This window comes from Phascolarctos cinereus, unplaced genomic scaffold (assembly GCF_003287225.1).
Source record: "Phascolarctos cinereus isolate Bilbo 61053 unplaced genomic scaffold, phaCin_HiC Scaffold_726;HRSCAF=1367, whole genome shotgun sequence".
Classification (NCBI taxonomy): Eukaryota; Metazoa; Chordata; class Mammalia; order Diprotodontia; family Phascolarctidae; genus Phascolarctos; species Phascolarctos cinereus.
The window spans coordinates 142,301,552-142,319,952 of record NW_027556098.1 but is presented as its reverse complement, the minus strand read 5'-3'; positions in this window follow the sequence as shown (position 1 = coordinate 142,319,952).

Genomic DNA, 18,401 nt, shown 5'->3' with positions numbered 1-18,401 from the left:
AGTTTGTCCTTTGACTCTCTCCTCATTATTTTTTCCTGCCATTAAACTTCAGATTTCTATAGGTGCAATGTGAACATGCTGTCATCTGTCAAAATGATTTCCCCTAAACTTGTCTCCAGCACTAAGCCCGCAGCATGGACCCCTTTTCTTGCTATATAGAGAGCTTGCTTTTAAAATCCAACTTCTGGCTGCTAATCCACGTGAAGGCAAAAGCTCCAGCCGCCTCATTCTTTTCCCTTCTCTCTGATGCTATTGCTCTTTTGATTTGATATGATCTGATCCTATACATGTCACCAAATGTGAAAAGATTACGGTGCCTCTTTTCTTCTAAAACTTAAACAAGCCCCTTTCCCCCTTTTCTTCCCTCTACTGCTTTTTCTTCCACTCAAATTACCTGTCGAGGTGGCTGATTTCCTTCTCCCAAGGTAGCTTTAAAAAGAGAGGATATAAAATTGTGTTATTGAGTGCTGCCCGCCTGTCTATTTGGCCTTACACACGCTACAGAGAGCAGCGAGTTTTACCTTGTGAACTTGCAACATAAAGAAGATGGATCAAATAGCTCCTGAGAAGAGGTAATAAGTATCTTGGGTGACCAGTGACATACTCCATGCCTGAATGCTCTCTGAGCTCACCCTCTCTAGCCATTTGAATGGCTCCTGAAAAACCCTTTGCTTCTTCCCTGATTCACATTGAAGTGGTGTTACTTTAGCTACAATAGAATCACAGAATGAAAGATCTGGAAGGAAAGTTAAGAGTTTTTATAATCCAGCCAATGATGTTACAAATGGATATGACTTGTTTTAGTTCATTTTCTATTGGCCTTTTAGCTGTTTTTCTTTACCTTCGACAACAGGGGCTTTATTTCTTGGTTATTGTTGAAAGGCTTAATGGAAGAATTTGATTTCATAAACACTTGGATAGGAGCTACCATATATGAAATAGCTCCGTGGAAGTTGTGGGGATACAAGATGAATGGACATGATGTTAACCTATCATCTAGGACCTTGCAGTCTAATAGGAGATATAACACAAGTACAGAAATCATTATAGAAAAAGTCAAATTGTAAATATCAGAAGAAAGGTAAAAAAGCATGCATTTCAGAAACATAGAGAAAGAAGAGACCATTTTTATCTGGAGCCTCAATCAGGGAATGCTTCATAGAGAAAATGGAATTTAAGTTGAACCTTAATGGATGGATTTCAATGGTTGAAGTTTGAGGGGGAGGATTAGTAGGGCAGCCCAGGGAGAAAGAATGCTTTGAGCAAAGCATGGAGGCAGGACAGTTAATCATATTTTGGGGAAAGGCTCATAATATTCCAGTTTGATTGGAGCATTGGATACTTCAGTATCGTGGGAAATGAAGCTGGAGAGGTAGGTAGCATCATATTGTGGAGAGATTTCCTTAGTGCCATATTAAGGAGTTTAGACCTTCTTTGGAAGGCAAATGACTGGAATTTTTGAATGTTAGAGGCTAGTGAGAGACAGGGTCATAGCTGTGCTTATGAAGATTACTCTGACAGCAGTGTATAAGTTGAATTGGAATGAGGAAGGACTGGAGGCAGAGAAACCATTTAGGAAGTTATTTGGATAGATAAAAGGCAGCTAGGTGGCACAATGAGTAGACTCTTGGCTCTGGACTCAAGAAGACCTGAGTTTAGTCCTGAATTGGATGCTAGTTAGCCATCAGACCCTGGGCAAATCACTTGATTCTTACCAGCCTCAGTTTCTTTGCCTGTAAAATGGGATAATAATAACACCTATCTCCCAGGATTGTTGCGAGGATAAAGTGAGAGATGTATTTGTAAGATGCTTTTAAAACCTTAAAAGCTAGCTACTGTTATTATAGCTTAGGTGAGAGTTGATGAAGCAGGCATTTCAGTGGTAGACTTGTTCATTGACTAGATATTGGAAGTTAGAGGAAAAAGTGAAAGAAAATGGTCAAGTTTTGTGATTAGGCATTCGGAAGGAAGTAATAAAGATATTGTAGGTAAGACAGGAGAAGGATCCAGTTTGACAAAGGGTAATGGAAAAGAGCATAACAAGTTTGGTTTTGGGCATGTTGGCAACTAGTTTCAGGAGCTAGTTGAGCCTACAGGTAAAAAATGGTTAAGGATTTAGAGGGGCAGAAAGAAAAGTATAGTGATAAGAGAGCTGTGCTGGAAGTCAGTGATCTGGGTACCAATGTCCTCTACTAGAAAATGAAGGGTTGTATTGATTATGTGGACTATTGCATCTCAAATCAGAAATGGTAGAAAGGGCCTCTTCTGTTCCACCACTTCTGTTTTGAGATAGAACAGTCCACATAATCAAGTGAATGGTAAGGAGAGTGAGACAGGAGGATGGTAGAAAGCTGTGCATTCTTAGCTGGTCGGTCAATTGTGCCTCACCAAGGAGAAAATTCAGAACATTCAGGCCAAAAGTTCAATTTTCCCTTACTCTCCAAGTAATCATTTAACTTTTTGCTTAGCTCTGGATACCAACCCCCCCCCAACACTTAAGGTGGCTTCTAAGGCCAGCAGAAAACACAAAAGGACATTTGGTTAATATTGCATTAATCTAGAAAGGAAGAGAAAACAAGCATTTATTGAGTACCTACAAGTGACAAACACAATGCTGAGTGCTTTACAAATATTATCTTTTTCTTCAAGGAATACTTGAAAACTGGTTGCATGTTTTCTTTAGTTTTAAGGTCAGTTGATGCCTTTTATTTTTACAATACAGTCATTTATTGATATATCCTGCTCCCACTTGAACCCTCTCTTCTTACAGTAAAGAAAAACTGATAAAATGATTGTGCTAGAGTGTGTGCATGCGTGTGTGTGTATGTGTGTGTGTGTGTGTGTGTGTGTGTGTGTGTTCTACTCCTGTAGTTTTCTAACACAAGTAGAGAAGTATTTCATCATCTGTCTCCTGGAACTAGTATTGGTCCTTATGATGTGTCTGAATTTGGCTGCTTTTTAATGTTGCTTTGGTTTACCTTGTGTGTATAAATTTTCTAGTTCTACATTATTTCATATACCTCTCCCTACGATTCTCTTACATTTGTCATGTCTTACAGTGTATCAGTATTCTATTATATCAGTTACTAAAATTATTCAATCATTTCCCACTCTAGCTTTTTGTTATGACAAAATATTTTGGGACTTTTTTTTCAGAATATTTGGACCAATTTACCACTCCACTAATTATGTATTAGTGTGCTTGTGTTCCTATAAATCCTGCCAAGTTGATTATTTTCATCTTTTATCACTTTTGTTAATGGATGGGTGTGCTATAACAACATTAGTTTTAATTTGCCTTTCACTTATTATTAGTGATTTGGAGCATTGTTTCATGAACTTGATCATATTTTTCATTTTTGTTTTGAAAACTTTTTTTGTGTTGTGCTATTATTTATCTATTGTGAATGGATTTGAGTCCTATTCTCATTTTCTATGTATATCTTGGATATCCAACTTTCATTGGAAGTATTTAGTAGCAAATTTTTTTTTATCATTTAAAAGTTTTTCTCCTTATTTTAGTTGAATTGGTTTTGTTTGCTTAAAAGTTTTTAATTTTATGTCATTGAAATTGTCCATTTTATCTTTAGCAATTCTTTTTATTTGCTTGTGAATTTCCTCCTACAATATTTCTGAAAGGTACCTATCTCCTTTTGATAACTAACTTTTTATGAGGTGATTTTTAAAAAATATTCAGATCATGAGTCCATTAGGAACTAAGTGAAACATATGGTATGAGTTGCTGGTCTAAATCTATTTTCTTCCAAACTAGTTTCCAGTTTGCCCAAGATGTTTTCTTGTATAAGGAGTCCTCCCACTATTTTGTGTTATTGGATTTACTGAACTCTACACATTTTTGTTCCATTGTAGTTCCAGTCAGTATATGTTGGACTGACTGATTTCTTTGAAATCCTTTCTTAAACCTATTGGGGTCTGTTCCAAAAAAAAAAAATCTCACAAAGCTTTTTCAGCTCCCTGGAGGAAGGAAGACTTTTGAAAAGGTAAACACACAAAAAAGACCAACTAAAGTAGCGCTTTTTTGGTTACACACTGAAATGCCAATTTCTCATCTTGTAGAGAATGATTTGTGATATAGCCATTAAGAGGGGACCTGGGGACAGTTATAAGTCATGCAAGTTATTGACTTGATTCATTGATTCTTAGGTTCTTTAATTTGATTGTTGCCCTAGAAAGATACCTTGGCTGACTGAAGCATAATAAGAATGAGTGGAGGAAGTAGCTGGAGCAGTTCCTTGACCTTGTCTAAGAATCTATTTATGTGCATATAAAACTGAGGTGTAAAGAATTATCCAAAAAAGTCCCCAATAACTTGTCATTATAGAACAATTTTGTGCATTACAGTCAAGTTTTAAATGAAACCTCTAAAATACCACCAGTCCCCTTCTTCTAGTTTATACCCTTTTCATTAATCAGTGACTCTTGAGGATAGAAAAGACTATTAGAAGTTAACTCATCCATTCCTGTTCTTATTCACAGGACTATGGCACTTGAAAAACATCAGGTGGATGGCTGACTCTCCTTTTTTCAAAGGTTCTTGGGAAACAGTTTTCTCAGCATTCTAGGTTATGCATATTAACGTCTAACACTCTGCATATATATCCTGAATCTGAATTGTTTTAAAAAGAAGTGGTTTAGATCTATGTTTGGTGACATGGATCTCAGGTTTGAGGAGAAAATAGATGCAGAAATTAAATGTATCTGCAACTTTGGAATTGGTTGTTTATTGCCCTGCCAGTGTTTCTTAACCATACTCTGTGTAGTTCCTTTGGAGCTTCCTTTTTTCAAAAATCATTTTTGTCAATTTCATAGATGTATGATGAAACCTCAGAACTGTTTTAATTTTTATTTGTCTAATGTGATATGGAGCACTTTTAAAAATATGGCTACTGAGAACTCACAATTTTGCTTTTGAAAATTGTTCATATCTTTTGACCATCTATCCACTGGGATTTACCTAGATGTTTGCAAAGTACTAGTAATATTTCTCTTGCTATTCTTGTGGAAGGGATGATGAGTTTGGCACTGGTGCAATTAATTGGAGTTGGCATCAATTAAATGGCAATACCTTAAAAGTAGTTAATGAATTAAAACAAAATATGTGGAACTTGGACAGAAGGTAAATGGAATCCAAAGAAATACTTTGTTGAAAATTGTGACTACTGATTATATATGTAGATAGCATGAAGTTGAGAGAGATAGCAAATACATTGTATGACAGAGTCAGGACTTTAAAAATTGACATAGAACATTGGGCTGAATGTAACAAAATTATATTTAATTGAGATAAAGGTAAAGTTTTACACTTGGGTTCAAGAATTTAACTCCACAGGTACAATACTGAGGAGGTATAGCCAGGTAATAGTTCATTTGACAAAAAGATCTGTGGGTTTTAATGGGCTATAAGTTTAACATTATTGAATAGCACAATAAAACAGATTGATAGGCTGTTAGGAAGAATGTACAGAACTTGGGAGGTAATCGTTCTGCTAAATTTTAGCCCTATCATACTACATCTAGGATATTGTTTTTAGTCTCTGAATTTTAGGGCAAATATTGATAAACTGAAGAACTTCCAAAGGAAGGCAACCAGAATGGTGAAGGGCCTTGATGTTGCGCATTATGAGCATCAGTTGAAGGAAGGGGATCTGTTAAGATTAGAGGAGACAAAATTCAGGGAAATTTTGATCACTGTCTTCAGGTGTTTGAAAGGTTGTCACATGGAAAAGGGATTTGGTTAATTCTGTTTGGATCCTTAGAGATGAATGTGTAGAAGTTGGAAAAAGGAGAGATGTAAACAACAAACTTTCTAACAATTGGAGTTCTGCAAAAGTGAAATGCATTGCCTTGAAATGTACTGGTAGAATATGCCTCACATGAGGTATTCAGGTAAAGACTGAATGCCTGCTTGTTCATGTTGTGGTGGGAACACTTGTTCTTTTAGCCAATCAATACTTACTGCCAGTTTTCCTTCGAAGTTGATTCCATTGCTGCAACTAATACTGCTGATCTTTTCTGCTTTACCATGGCAGATCAGTTAAAGTGCACCTGAACAGTTGTAATTCTACCCTTTAGCTTCAAATTGCCTGATAGGCCTGTCTTTTTACAGGCTAGAAAGGCTACACATATGATCCTTAGTGAGGGTCTTGAATGTATTTTTTTTGTCGTTGTTTGTTTATGGAGCAGTTTGAAAACTGTTTGAATAGATTGTTATATCTATTTTTAAAAATATAGCATCATCATTCTTCCAATCACCAAAGTTCTTAATCTCAGTGTAATTCCAGATTCTTCCCTTCACACCCATATCTGATCAGTTGCTGTGTCTTGTTGAGTCTAACTTCACAGTATCTCATTTCTTTTCCTGTCTCTATATTAAACAGCTGTCACCATTATTTATTACCGTATCATCTCTTCTTAGACTACTTCGATAGATTCCTAAGAGGTCTCTTTGTTTCTAGCCTCTCCTGTCTCTAACCCATCTTCCACACAGCTGCCAAAATTATCTTCCCAAAGTACAATGCTGACTCTGCCATTCCTGTTGAAAAATCTTCAGTGGCACCCTATTGATTGATGAATAAAATACATTTTATTTAGCCTGGCGTGTAAGGCTCTCCACAATGTAACTTCAACCTACCCATATGGCCATAGTCCACAATATTCCTATTCATGATCTCTATAACCTTTCCAAAGTAGACCACTAGCTAATTGTAAGTTTGATATTCCATCTCTATTTTATTTCTCTAGCCCCTAACGTACTGTAGGCACAAACAGTAGCCACTTAATAAATGTTTTCTGATTGTTTGAAAATAAGTGCTTAATAATTGTTTGCTGACAAAAATGTTCTCCTATAGCCCTTAGTATACCTACTCCCATGTGTGTGCTGACCAAATATATTTCACCACATGTATCCTCTTTCTGTGCATTCTAATTACACAGGTTACTGATGTAGGTGTCTTCAGTCCTCATGTGCATAAAAATACAGGATGTGTGCCCCTTTATTCCTACACATAATCCTGAGAAAATCCATATTTTGATGCTGTAGAGCTTCCAATATCATCTGGTAAGGTTATCATGCTACTCTCTGGAAGGCATCGTTTCTACTTTCCCCTGGGTTGGCCAATTCTCATCATTGCATTATTTCTTCAGTTTTTTGCCACCTTCCAGGCTGCATCTATTTAGCCTCTTCAAGGTCAGTTGCTGCTTGTTTGCAATGGTCAGAAAGCCTCTACCTGACAGGGAGTGGTATAATGGAAATATATGAGCCACTAAATCTTCCAATAGTTCTATTGCAAAAATAATGTTATATACTTTTATGACTTAGGTTAGAAAATTCCTTAGAGTTGCCATTTGACTTGTTTGTGAGCTGGTAAACGCCAAACTTATTTCAGGCTTCCTGATCCAAAAATCCTTATAGAAGCTATGTGGAGACTGGGTGGAACCTGAGATAAGTCTTATCCCCAAGACCTTCTTTAATTAGCATGTAATGAAATCAAGTAAAGGAAAATACAAAAGCCACATGAAGAAGCCAGGGCTTCCATTCTTCTCATCTGCATTTTTGTCTTTCCTATATATATCTGTCAGTAACAAACCTTTTGTTTATGTTTTCCAGCATTGTCTCTCTCTATAGACTTCAGGTAATTCTCCCAAGACATGCTTATGCTAGCCACTGGAAGATGAAAAGTTATAGCAGTCTTGCTCAAAAATATTGAAAAAAGACTTAAGTGATAAAGCCTTTTGTCTCATCAGTGGAGGGCTCTCTTCCAGTTCATGTTGTTCAGCTGCATTTACTCTTCCCATAAGATGTAGTGTTTTCCATAGCAACCTTCAGGCAAGTCAATTAACAGCCTCAAATTTCTGTAGAAAAATTATAATTATTCAGCTAGGATTATCGAGTGCTGCACATTTTGCCTTTAAATGTTATAATTACATAAAAATTTAAAGGGCAATATTTTGTCCATTAGATAACACTATGGGATATCTTTGCTTTTCTTTTTAAACATGGTTAAATTGTTAATAACTTATTTTTCTTGATCTCAATTCTGAGTTAGCTCTACTAGTAAATGCATACTAGTAATTTCAGGTAGCATAATAAATCAACAGGGTACCACTGTCTGGGTAAAGAATACAATAACCCAGTCTGTGCTTTTTGTCAAATTGCTGCATCCATTTAAGACGTTACACAATAATTTAGATAAGACAAGTTTTGGAATATTGTGAACATTGTTGTTCAATCCAATTTTTCTTTATCTCATTTTATATTGATTTATTCATAAAAATACACAACATGCCCCCTTGCTAGTATATATACCCTAGTGAAATTATTGGGGAGGAAAGTCCAGATGGGATGGTGGAATTATTCCAGAACTATTGACCTGCTTTATCTGGGAAGACTGTCCATCCCTTTTCCACATTTAAAATTTCTTCTACTCCACCCATCAAAGATGTCAGGAAAGGAGAAGGGGCATTATTAAGTTGACCCTCCCCTTTAGTTAAGTGGAGCAGCTAGGTTTAATAAGGTGCAAGGTGGCCAGAATAAAGCACTGGTGTATATATAGCAAAAAAAAAAAAAAAAAGCAATTACCTTTGCGAGATGAAAGAGTTCATTCACCTCACTTGGTTGAACAGATTACTTCCAGAGAGTAATTTACCCACCATAGGATCAGGACCATTAATAAGTAATCAAAACGGTGAGGACAAGAACAACAATAATAATAATAATGTGTAGTCTAATAATAGTGATGTGTGGCACACCAACAGCCTTCTGCTGTGGGGAAGTGGTATTAATCTCCTTCCAGAGACAGGAAAACTGAAATACAAAGAAGTTCAATCACTGGCCCAAGGTCACCAAATTACTCAGTTGTAGAAAAAGGGAAAAGACACCTTCCTTCTCTCTGAACAAGTAAGAATACTGCACTGTCTCAGATACAAAAGTTACAAGTCCTAAATTCCTGAATACAGCCCTGTCATAAACAGATATTTTGAACTGCCTCCTGTGAACTAGGTAATATGCTAGTGTGGTTATGGGATGATATGTATTAATATGCAATTGCGAAATAGTCACACAAGTCATTGAAGACATGTAAAAGTGATATTAATTGGTTACTCCCATGGCTGAGTTAGTGGAGTGAGAAGGGAGTATGGCTAGTATACTACCATTGTAAAATAACTCTGTCTTATGTAATGGAATGTAGTGGGACAATCCACCCATTTAGTTGATACCTAATTTCTTCTGGACACCAGCCCCAAACCAGCCACTCATACGTTGGCCATTATTTATACCTCTTTCCTATTGGAACCCTGAACTCTGTTCCTGGAATGACCCTGGGCTCTGAAAGACAGTCTTTTGCCTTATCTTTCCTGGAACTCGGCCTCTATGTTTCTTCCTGGCCTTTAGCTACATACCATGTCCTTCCCTCTCTCTTCCCTTACCATTCTCTCTCTATTTTATGTATGATTTCCCCAACAAGAATGTAAGCTCCTTGAAGGCACCAGTTGTTTTGTTTGCTTGTATTTATATCCCTAGCAATTAGCATAGTACTTTTTTGTTAATTCTGTTTTTGTTCATTTTATTTAACTGACATGTTTGATGACCCTGGGCTAATGATTCACCCCTTTTGATGACTTTCCAATGTTTGCAATGGTCAGAAAGCCTCTACTGACAAGGAGAGGTATAATGGAAAAAATGAGCTACAAAATAATTCTTACAGTTCTATTGCAAAAGTATAATAAATGCTTAACAAACTATCTATCTAGCTATTCCCTTTGTTGTACCTTCTCCTTGACAGATTCTTGACTTTTTGACTTTGGATACACTACTATGGATTCTGTTCCAATCTCTTTGGAATGTAGTATTCCAGTGACCTCTGACTTAACCTCCAAGACTTCTAAGTTTACTTTCTCTGAACAAGACTTGGAACAGAGACTCTTTTCCCAGTTAAGATTCTTTCCACCTGGGAAGAATATGTTCCTGTCTATTGACTTTAATTTCTGGCACCTATATGCTCAAAGGAGCAGGGATTGAACGTTAATTTTATTCCAAAATTAGCAAAACTGAACTGGGTGAATCACTAGCCCAGCATCATCAAACATGTCAGTTAAATAAAATGGGCAAAGACTCTTTTATTACAGAAGCACAGAATTAACAAATTTCAAAGTTGGAAGGAACAATCTTCTGCAAAACTCCCAAAATTATTTATCTAAAACATAGATAGAAGTGTTATTCTCCCACTCATGAACCTTCAGTGGCTCCTTATTTCAGCTAGCATAAAATACAAACACATCTGCTTAACATTTTAAAAGACCTTTATTGGATTTGCCTAGGACAGTTTTCACTATCCACTGTCTGGAATTCCAGGATTTCTAGGATTTAAATACTTTAATTTGGGTGCAATGCTTGCTTGATTGAGTTCACCTCACTCTTAAATTGAAGGGGGAACTATTTCCTCTGAGTTACTGACAGATAACCCAGTTAAGTTTCACAGACTCAGTATTAAAATTTTCTAGCCTGATTTTGACTGAGGGCTATGTTATCATTTCTCTCCATGGTGAGCTAATAGTTGGTGCCACGATCAGTTAAATGGGAAGGCTATCAGATTGTTGTGAAATGAGTTAGTTGTCCTCAAATTTATCTATAATAACGGCACACTTTTATTTATATTGTGCTGTTAACCCTCAAATGTATTGCCACAGCTGTTCATTCATTTGCTTATGACTTCCATTTTTAAAGTAAGAGTCCACGACTGTTACAATTGTTACTTAGTAAATATCTAATCCAATCCCCTCATTTTACTGGTAAGGAAACAGAGGTCCAGGGAAGTAAGATTATCTCTCACATCTTCCATTGCATCTCTTCCCTTTTCTGTACTTACAGAATAAGTTCACCTACACATAACACACACACAAAGATCTATCTCCTTTACACATGTATAAAGCAAAGAATTCTCTTTGTTTTCCTTTACGTGCTCTCCCCTATGCCAAAAACACAGAGCTTTGTCCTGACTTTTCAAAAGTCACACAGGCACTAAGTAGCAGGATTGGGATTCAAGTCCAAGTCTTGTAACTTCAACTTCATAGAGTTGTTCTCATCCATATTATTATTCTCTGCACTTGGAGCTCCTATGAGGTTTTATTTTTCCAGTTCTCCAGTTGCATTTTGTTTTAACATAGGTTTTATTTAACAATGTGGGATTATATGTGTTTAGACTAAGAAATTAGCTCCAAAGAAAAGAAAAGAAATTAGCTCCCTGTGTGTGGGTGTCATGCATTGAGAAGAGGGAGATGTATTTTTATAAGGGAAGAAATAAAGCTCCCTCTGTCTCTGTCTCAGTCTCTCTCTTTCTCTCTGTCTCTCTGTAGGAAAGAGGGCCAGAAGGAGAGAGGGGAGAGGAATAAAGAATTGAGAAGAGAGAGACAGAGACAAAGTGAGAGACAAACAGATAAAGACAGAGCCAGAGTATGAAAACTTTGTACTTTGTGTGTATGGAAGAGAATGGACAGAATAAGCATTTATATACTGTCTACTACATTCCACACACTGTGCTAAGCTTTTATTTTATTCTTTTGAACAAATATCTTGTTTGATATAGTTCTTTGTATGTATTGAAGATAATAGGATGAAGTTTCTTTTTTATTTCAAAGTAATATTATAATATTCGCTCATAAGGATTTGTATTTAACATGGGTTTCATAGGAGAAATTATAGTAAAACAAAATCATAAAATTATTTTTAAAAATTGTGTCAGTTGTACATCTGGTCCTTTTAGTTTATTGATGGTACTTGCTTTTCAGAAATAAAGTCTAATGGAAAGAGTCTATTGTGTGTCTATAGACTAAAACAGTAAATCCACCTTTATCCTCCCCTCTCCCTCCATCCATCTTCCTAGAAGAAAGGCTCAAAATGGGAGTTAAGAATTAGGAGCCATGACAAATTCAGAGGATAGGAATAAATACTTTATCTCTGGGAAATTCCTCAATAAAGGCAAATTCTCATTTGGGGGCATACATAATCCTGTAGAATAAGATTAGCCCAGAAAGGTTAATGGCAAATGTGAATGTGACAGACATTGGCAGTGATCATCTTCCTAAGTAAATTTGAGGTGCCCTTTGCTCAGAGGCAGGAAGATCATCTGGCCTGATAAAAACGTAACATGAAGAACTATACTATATAGTGACAATTGACAGGCTGCAAAGCAAAATGTGAATGCAACATTAGAGAGAGAAGTTAGATGGCTTTGGGTAGAGAAGGCAAATTTATAGGGTGATTTCTATGATCTTGTGGTTAAGAGTTTCTAGGAAGACAAGGTGACTATCACCCCAAGGTTCCTTTAGCCCTTTCTTACTATGCCCACTCAGATAATGATTGGTGGCAAGTATGATATATCTAAATGGTATTGCACTTGGAATCTGGAGACCTAGATTTGAGCTCCACCATTAATTCTTCATGAAACCTTAGGCAAGTTACTTAAACCTCTGAGCCTTGGAAGAACATTGGAAGACAACCTGATTGGTGGTAGTTGTCCTTCTGCTTGAAGAGGACCAAAATGACATCACTATGTCAGGGTAAGATGCAATATGTCCAACTGTGGCTGATCAGATCAAAATGAGCTCAGAAGGCTCTACCACAAATAGTACACATGAACATTTGGAGTGTAGATATCTCTAAAGTTGTATATTTCATGTTTCTTTTGAGCCACTACAGTTTTCCTTTGCTCATAAAGCACAGCTCCTTCTTGAATGTATGCATGCCATGCTAGATGGTCCTCTGTAAGTGTCCACTATGTCTCACAATTGATCCCAAACTTGAGAGAGGACTTGAGAGTGGCCTTGTATTGCTTTTTTTTGACTGTTCTGTGAGCACTTACCTTGTGTGAGTTCTGCATAAAATGGTCTTTTAGGCAAATATACATTTGGCATTTGAACAACATGGCCATCCCATCAGAATTGTACTCTCTGCAGTGGAATTTGAGTGCTTGGCAGTTTAGCTCAAGAAAGGACCTTAGTGTCCAGTACCTTATCTTGCCAGGTGATCTTTGGAATCTTTCTAAGACAATTCAGATCAAAGTGGTTTAGTTTCCTGGCATGGTGCTGGTAGACTACACAGATTTCAAAGGCATATAGCAATGAGGTCAGCACAGTGGCTCTGTAGACCTTCAATTTGGTAGACAGCCTAATACAGGGGTGGGTAACCTGTGGCCTTGAGGCCATAAGTGGTCATAAGAACAAATTTATTCTGTGAAGTTTGGATTCAGTCAAAGGGCTGTACTTGAGGACCTAGAGGGCCACATTTGACCTCAAGGCCTCAGGTTCCCCAACTCTGGCCCCAATACCTCTTCTCTCCCACACTTTCCTTCAGAGTCTCCCAAACACTGAGCTAGCTCTGGTGATGAGTATGTCCACTTTATCATGCATGTGTCCATGCCTGGAAAGCATACTGCCAAGCTAAGTGAACTTATCCATAGCATTCAAAATTTTTCCACTTGCTGAACCGTATTTCCAACCAATGCTGGCTAGTAGAGGACCTTTGTTTCTTGATGTTAATCGTCAAGCCAGAATTAACTCAAGTGGCAGAGAATCAATCCATTCTCTGTTGCATCTCAGACTCAGAGGCAGCATTGAGTGTACAATCATCTGTGAACAAAATGTCATGCATCAACTCTCACTTCACTTTAATCTTGGTTTGTAGTCTTTTCAAGTTAAATAATTTGCCTTCAATGTGTCAACTGACCTTGATGCCATTTTTTACTTCATTGAAGGCATCTGACAATATTGCTGAAAACATCAAGTTAAAAAGCATGTGAGCAAGCACACAGCCCTGCTTCATTCTACTGGTGCCTGAGAAAGTGTGAGAGTATTGTCCATAATCTAGAACCTGTGTAAGTGTGCTGTCATGAAACTGATGTACAATACTGATGAACTTCTCTGGGCAACCAAATTTTTCCAGAATTTTCACAAGTCCTCATGATTGATAGTCAAAGGCCTTGGATTGGTCAACAAACACCATATTGACTATTCCCCAGCCCTTTCTGAAGCCAGTGGATAGGTTTAAAGGAGAATAAGAGAAAAGATGAGGGTTCCTTGGTAGTTTTACTGTTTCATCATCCATAAAATATGGTGAATAGAATTTGTCATGCTCACCTCTCAGAGGTGAATATATATGTGCTAATGAGTGCACACACACACACACACACACACACAACATAAAATATATGCACATAAAATGTGGAAGTGCTTTAAAATTATAGAGGGGCACAGAAATATGAGAATGTTATTGTAGACAAATACACAAAGGTACAATAAATAACAATGTATTAAGAGGTCAGGAGACATGAGTTCAAGTCTCACTTGTGCCACTAATTCTTTCTGTGGATTCAACTAAATCACTCAAAGTTTTCTGAGCCTCGATTTCATCATCTATAAAATGGGGAAAAAGATTTACAAGGGGTATTGAGGGGATCAAATAAAGTAATAGATATAAAAAGCATTCTTGAAAGCATGAAATACTTATTAGTATATGTATTTGTATATGTGGAGATATATGTGTGTACGTATATATGTCCAGAAGCTATGAAGTAAAATCCTTTTCATTCAGATCTTGCTGAGAAATGCTCTAAATCATTGGATGAATCCTTTGCCTGAAGAAAGATGGTAAAAGGAAGCTCTTCTGTATACAGATGCGAAAGCAAAAAATAAAATAAAAAAGACTAGATATATCACTTTCTCTAAAAATCATAGTTTATAAACCCTGTGATTATGAGTACTCCAGGTAAAGCACCACTGAGTCCTTCTCTGCCTCTTCCCTCTATCCAATATCTTTCCAGTGTACATCAGGGTACCCCAGGAGTAAGAGTACTGTACTTAGGTGACAGGTCATAGGATTTGGGACTGGAAAAGAAGCACTAGAAGAACTCAATTAGCCCAACCCCCTCATTTTACAGAAGAGGATACTGAGGCCCAGAGAAGTACTACATTGCAAATTGGAGAAGTGGCACCCTCGGGATTTTTGAATGATTGTGGACAAGTTAATTCACCTCTATGGATTTAAGATTCCTTATCTTTAAAATGGGGATAATGACTCCTGTTATGGTTTTCTTATAGCATCACTATAAATATCAAACAAGATATGATATAAAACTTGAAATAATAGAATGTAAGCCCTTGGAGGCAGGGACTACATTTATTTTAGTTTTTATACCCCTAGGACTTGGCTTAGTGCTTGACGCCTAGCACTTACAGAGGCTTTAAAAGGTCTTTTTCAATTAAAATATGTATATGTAAGTTATTATTATCACTATTGAAGGCTGGAGGCAGGAAACACAAAAACAGATTTGGATAACACCCCATAATTAGAAAATTGTGCCTTGAGAAATCACTTTTCAAATAAACAGGAAATTGTTCATGAATACTGTGCAGGGTCTCTTCATTTACCTCAAACTGGTAAGGGAAATACTAGGGAAGGGCTCTGGCTCTTCAACTTTGAGTTGGGCACAGAGGTATTATGGGTGAGATATATTTGTAACACACACAGATTGTGTTTCATGATTTTAGTATGCTATTAGTTAGCTCTAAGGCTCAGAATCCTTAAAATTAGAATTAGAATTCAATTGTAGCAATTCCTGACAGTAGATACACATTTGGTGTAGTGTAGTGGGACAAATATTGCTTGTAAAATCAGAAATTTGGGGGCTTGGCCTGATGATGCTACCTATGAGTTACATGACCTTTGACAAATGGATCAATTCTTTGGAGACTTGGCCTTTTCATATGGATACAACGTAATAATATAGTTGACAAAATCTAACTATGACAAAATTAAGCTATATTAAATGTTCCATTCAATTCAGCAGGCATTAAAAAAAAAACTCTATGTGAAATGATACAACCATTTTGGAGAACAATTTGGAACTATGCCCAAAGGGCCATAAAAATGTGCATGCCCTTTGACCCAGCAATAGCACTTCTAGGGCTATATCCCAAAGAAATCATACAAATGGGAAAAGGACCCACATGTACAAAAATATTCATAGCAGCTCTTTTTGTGGTAGCAAAGAATTGGAAATTGAGAGGATGCCCATCAATTGGGGAATGGCTGAGCAAGTTGTGGTATATGAATGTAATGGAATACTATTGTGCTATAAGAAATGATGAACAGGCTGACTTCAGAAAAACCTGGGAAGACTTGTATGGTCTGATGCTGAGTGAAGTGAGCAGAACCAAGAGAATGTTGTACACAATAACAGCCACATTGTGAGATGACTAATACTGATAAACTTAACCCTTCTCAGCAATACAAGGATCTAAGACATCTCCAGAGGCCTCGTGATGGAAAATGCTGTCCACATCCAAAGAAAGAACTATGTTGAGTGGCTATCTTTTTTTTTCTCCTCTATTGAGTTTTGTTTCCTCTTTCTGATGGTTCTTTCTATTGGTTTTAATTTTTACTTACAACATCACTAATGTGAAAATATGTTTAATAGGAATGTAAATGTATAGCCTATATCAGATTGTGCACCGTTTTGGGGAGGGTGGTGGGGAGAAAGGGGGAGAAAAATATTAAAGTCAAAAGCATATGGAAGTGATTGTTGATAAATCAAAATAAATTAATAAAAAAATAAATAAAAAACCCTCTACAATGTACTATGTGCCAAACATTGTGCTAGGAGCTGGGGACACAGGCACTGCCAATGCCTGCTCTTCCCATTTTACCAATTTACCATAGGTACTGTATCCCTCAAGTTTGGTGATATTACTCTTGATAGGTTGATGTATCAGCTCATTACCCTACAATAATAGGTCTTCCAGGAATGAACTTATTTTAGTACTCTTGTCTTATTTTTCTTTGATCTCATCACCACTTCCTCCCAAAAATCTAATGGTATAGTGGGTAGAAAACTATCCTTAAAATCAGGACACAAACAACTTTTGACATAAACTGACTGAGCAACCCTGGGTAAGTCACTGAAACTCTCAGGGTTATAAGCAGCTCTCTAAGACTATAAGTTTAAGAGAACATTTTGACAAGCATCATTGGAGGGAGATTTCTTATCAAAAGAGATCCTTATTCCAATGGAATTATAGATCCAATCCTATTTTCTACCCCTAATTTAGATTTTAGATACTATACTTATTCAGAAGGCATTGCATTGATTTGAAGGTGGGATTCTGGTTGCATTAGGGAAAAGAGCAATACTGCATCAGCCTCTTTTCCTATTTATTTTCTGCTACCTTCTAGAAAGCACTAGGCCTAGGCAAAATGTTGAAGAAAGTGAGATTTACCTCCTCTTTCCTTCTTTTAGCCTTTTTTGGTGATTCTTCCTGCCTCTTACAGAAGTGTAAGGCTTTTCTTTACATGCTCTTTCCTCTCCTTTCTCCTCTCCTACTTCCAAATAAAATGAATTCTCAGGGTGGAAAAGAATTGATAAAGTCAGTTACACTAAAGGGTCTTCAACTGAAGACTGTATGACCACTTGTTGGAGATGTTATAGAAGAGAGTTTTGGTCAGTATAGGTTGGACTAGATGGGGCATTTATGACTCCATGATTCTGATTGTTTGGTTTGATGTATTACTTCTCCTAGTAGTATTTGCATTCTGAACAGTAGACATTATCTTAGCCTAGGAATTAGTATCTAGTGGCAGAATTTTAGGTATCATAGGGAAAAGTCTTTGGATTTGGAGATTCCTCAAGTTACGTTATGTGGAGACCATCTACTCACCTCTGTGTAATGTCAGTCTGGAAACTTTGATGGTGAGTTTCTCAAGGGTATAGAGACTATCTTTTGTCTTTTTTTGTATTCTTAGTATTTAGCATAATGCCTGGTACATAATCAATGTTTAATTAATGCCTATTGACTGACCATAGGGAAACGTGGTGCAGTGGATAGAATGTCACACTTTGAGTCAAGAAGACCTGGGTTTGAATCCTGCCTCAAACACTTATTAGATATGTGACTTTGAACAAGTCACTTAAACTGTCCAAATCATCAGTTTACTCATCAATAAAATGAAGAGCAGGGGGCTGGACTCAATGATTTCTAAGGTTCTTTCCAGCTCAAAATCTATGGTTCTATGATAGATCACTTCAACCTGTGGAAATCTAGGTGCTTCAATTGTACCTGGTCTCTAGTATTTCCTCCAATAGTCTCCCTTGAAATGGCCCTGAAGGCTCTCCTTTCTCCTCAGTTGTTTTCTATGGACTTCTGTCATGTGAATATGAACATTCAGTTAGCAGCTCTATGCATTTGTCCCTGTCTGTCTGGAAGTAGGATGAGGGGGGAGGTGGAAAACATAAGGTGTGGGTCAGATGTGCACAAAGGATTCACTTTCCAATCAATTTGTCCATGATCTTCCAGGAATTCTTTGTTTTGCAGGGCACTGGTTACTGACTATG